The sequence below is a fragment of the Triticum aestivum genome, chromosome 3B (genome assembly GCF_018294505.1).
Source record: "Triticum aestivum cultivar Chinese Spring chromosome 3B, IWGSC CS RefSeq v2.1, whole genome shotgun sequence".
NCBI lineage: Eukaryota > Viridiplantae > Streptophyta > Magnoliopsida > Poales > Poaceae > Triticum > Triticum aestivum.
This window is the reverse complement of record NC_057801.1, coordinates 847840903-847844961: the sequence shown is the minus strand read 5'-3', so window position 1 is coordinate 847844961 and position 4059 is coordinate 847840903.

Below are 4059 nucleotides of genomic sequence, written 5' to 3'. Positions count from 1 at the left end.
CAAGTCCAGCCCCAAGCCACCGCCGAGCACCCCCCCCCCTCCGTGCCCTGGGGCTTTAGCGGCTCCGCCACTCAGGTTCGGCCATTGGTCTCCGAGGTACGGGCACCTTCCGCTCGTTCGACGACTGCTTGCTTACTAGTCCCGGACCAGCCTCCTCGAGTCCCGCCCGCCTATATCCTCCCCGGGTTGCCGCTGCTCTGCTCCACCCTAAACGAAAAATCCCCATTTTCCCTAAACGAAGGCAATTCGTTGCTGCACCGTAGAGTAGTCATAGCAGTTCATTTCAGCGGTAACCCCAGGCTTAGTTCAACTGATGCTCCGCCCGCGATGTGTTTTGCTGTCCTGAACATTTTTTACAGAAAAGATCAGTTTCTGCCAGGTACTAGATTAGCCAGCCCTGCATCAAGCCAGCCCTGTTCGGAGCCCCGCGCCCTCTCGGCGGATTCGCCTGCGCGCGCTAGCTAGGGTTAGGGTATGGGTTCAAATTATGCCGATGGATTCTGCCGTTTCGCCGATCGCGTGCAAAGTTTTGTCGGTACCTTCTCTGTATCTTTTTAGTTGGTGTTTCGTTCTATCGGTACGATGTTCTGCACCTTTCAATTAAATTGGTCCTTCATTCAGTGACGTGTTGTCCGTTGCGTGCTATGGGAGTATTTCAATTATGCGCATTTACGGTTATGTCTGTTCTAAAGACGGTTACTGTAAATTTCTAAATCTGCACTTGGTCTTGCACCCTTAGTTGTCTTGAGGCATGTTGCGAGGGGACCGTCGGAGACACCTTTACTTAGCATCAAAGTCTTCAAGAGTATTCGACCCTACCCTACCCACCCAACCCCCACCCACCAACTTAACTCAACCATGGTTAGAAGCTAACCACACCCTTTTGTTGGGTTAAGGAATCCCCTTAGATTAAGAAGCTAGGATTGGGTTACCTTGAATAAAAAAACAAATCCATGGTGGTAGCCGAAGACACCAGAAGAGAAATGCTCTGCACATCCATGTGTCATAGGCATGTACGTGAAATGTGAGATGTTAGTCATACACACCCGACGTACGAAATAACAACACATATGTACAAGTGCACAAATATATGCCAGCTATATTTTCAATATTAGCAAAAGGGCCCATGGGCTGCAATGGTAACAAAAATAATCATGAAGATATCTATTTGACTGCCTGGAACAAGAAACAAAAGCATTATTACACTTGTAAAATGCGAGAGAAAAAATACATGTCTTTAGCGAATTATTATTATTATTATTATACAGTCTGGAGAATAATAATCCCATGCAACCGCGTCACGATGGACGGGGCCTAGTATCCTGTGATCGGTGCAAAATAAATAAATAAAAATAGTAGCCTGTGATCTCAACAGCATGCTTTTTTTCCATGATGATCTCAACAGGTGCACACTACAGATTCCTTGGCAACCTTCTGATTTTCAGCATAAGCGAGGTGCGCATGCATGCTGTGCCGCATACGATCTTTTTCCCTTTCTTTCATTCTCTGTGCCAGGTACGATTTCCTTTTGTTCCTTTTTCCAATTCCCTTGTTATCTACAGTAAATTTTTCCTCCGTAATATCCTCCATGTCCATCCTCCTTGTAGTCTCGTTTCAATCTCTGTGGCACTTACGATCCCTCATGTCCGTCCTCTTTGAAAATATGAGCAAATTACTACGAGATTTAATCCGAATAAACAAAAGATAAATCATGATAGCAATAGCAGAGATTAAACTAATCATGTGAACTAGCATAACCGATGAACCGATCACATCTAGGGCACATAAATAAGCTCACCAATTTTTTAAAAAGATCATAGAATTTGAAAAAAAGTTCATCGATTTGGAACAAAGTTCACAAATTTGAAAAAAAAGGTTCATCGAATTTCAGGAAAAGTCCGTTTAAAATAAGTTCACTGAATTTAGAAAAAGTTCATCAAATTTGAAAAAAAAATCATCAAATTCGAAAAAGTTCATCCAATTTGAAAAAATCATCAATTGTTAAAAATAGTTCACTAAAAAAAGTTCATTGATCTTGAAAACAAAATTTCATCAAAGTTTAAAAAGCATCATCGATTTGGAAAAAGTTCACGCATTTTAGAAAATAAAAAACATGAAAATCAATGAGGGAGGAAACCTGGAAGAAGAAGAAAAAAAGAAAAACAGAAAACGAAAATGGAAAAAAGGACAAAGAAAAAAAAGAAAACAGAGCAAGAAGGAATAAAGAGTAAAAAAGTTGCAGATTAACAAATCGCGGTGGTTGTTCGAACGATGTTTGACACTGTAGCTCGCCGGTTCGAATCCTGTCGAGTGCGCTAAATTTTTGTCAAATTGACATACGCAGTAATAACGGGCCAGGCCAGCGCGGGTTGCCTATAACGGGCGCCTGCAGCGCCAAATAGGATTTGCCTAGGAATCGCCGTAGTACGATGGAATTTCCTATATGACGCACGTTGTGTCAAACTGTCGGGGATTCGCACAGAAGGTCACGAAAGAGCGACGCGATATGGCCCGGCCCGTTAGCTCTTAGCGTAGCTTTTACGGACGGGTGGTTTTCTCCCGGTTTTGGGAACCTTCTAGAAGGTTCCCCAAATCGGTTTTTCTTTTCTCCTGTTGTTTTCTGTGGCTGGTTTTTTTTAGGTTTTTTGTCTTTCGGTTTTTCCTTTCTGTTTCTTTTTTTAATTTTCATTTTTATCTTTTCTGTTTTCCCTTTTCCATTTCTTTTTCGAAAATTCGAAAATTTAAATAATGTTTAGAATCAAAATTCTTTGGAATTTTGAAAATATGTTTGGGGTTTTCAAAAAATGTTCATGGTTGAAAAAAATGTTCACATCTTTTGAAAAAAAATCGTGTTTTCAAAAAATGTTCATAAATTTTGAAAAAATGTTCGCTTTTAAATAACATGTTCCGAAAAATTTTAAAAAATATTTGCGTTTTCAAAATAATTGTAAAATTTAAAATGTTCATGTTTTCAAAAAATGTTCATAAATTTTGAAATAATGTTCGTGCTTTAAAAAAATGTTCTCAAATTTTAGAAAATGTTTGCGTTTTCAAAATGTTTGTAAATTTTAAGAAAATGTTCACAAATTTTGAAAATGCTCGTGTTTCCAAAAAATGTTCATACATTGCGAAAAATGTTCTTGTTTAAAAAAATGTTCGTATATTTTAGAAAATGTTCACGTTTTCCAATATAATGTTTGCAATTTGAAAAATTGTTCTTATTTCTAAAAAATCAAGCTTTCGAAATAATGTTTGCAATTTTAAAAAATGTTCAAAAAATTTACAAAAATGTTTGCAAAAATAATAGTCGTTCAAGTTTTTTGAAAAATGTTCGTGTGATCGGAAAAACATTTAGTTTTTGAAACATTTTCATATGTTTTTAAAAACTGTTCGTGGTTTCAAAAAACATTTTCGAAATTTGAAATATGTACATTTTTTTAAGAAAATACATTAGCTACAGTACTGCTATCGTGTCATTTTACTCACCTGCAGCATGCCTATACGCGCTGCTACTATGTAACTAGGACTAGTTTGGTCTGTTGGCTGTTGTCGCGCTCACCGCCGCACGAGGTCCAGGGCTCGACTCCGAGCTGGCTAGAACTTTACTTTATCTCTTTTTTGATCCCACCATACAGTACACTACTGGGCCGGCCCAGGTCAGAGTCCCCTGTGCGTTTAATCGACAGTATGCCGCATAACGCGGCGCATAGGAGGTCCCTAGTTCGATCCCCTCGTTCAGACCATTATACTTTTGCCTCGTGTGCGCAGCGAAGTGGTGGGCTGCCTTCAGATTTTACATTTAATTTATGGGCTTCTTTCGTTGGGCCAATATGCGGGGGCCCAGCTAAGCGACGTGCAAAAACACATCCAGCCTACGAACGAACCTAGCAAGAAACGGTAAGTCTTACGAATGAACGACGACGGACGAAAACATACATGTATGAAAAAACGGATCAAATTACTGTCGTAAGAAGCGATAGGTTGCTACCGTGGCTACATGCAAAATCTGTTAAGCTGCAGATGAGGATTTGATGCATGCACTTATCAAGTGCACACATG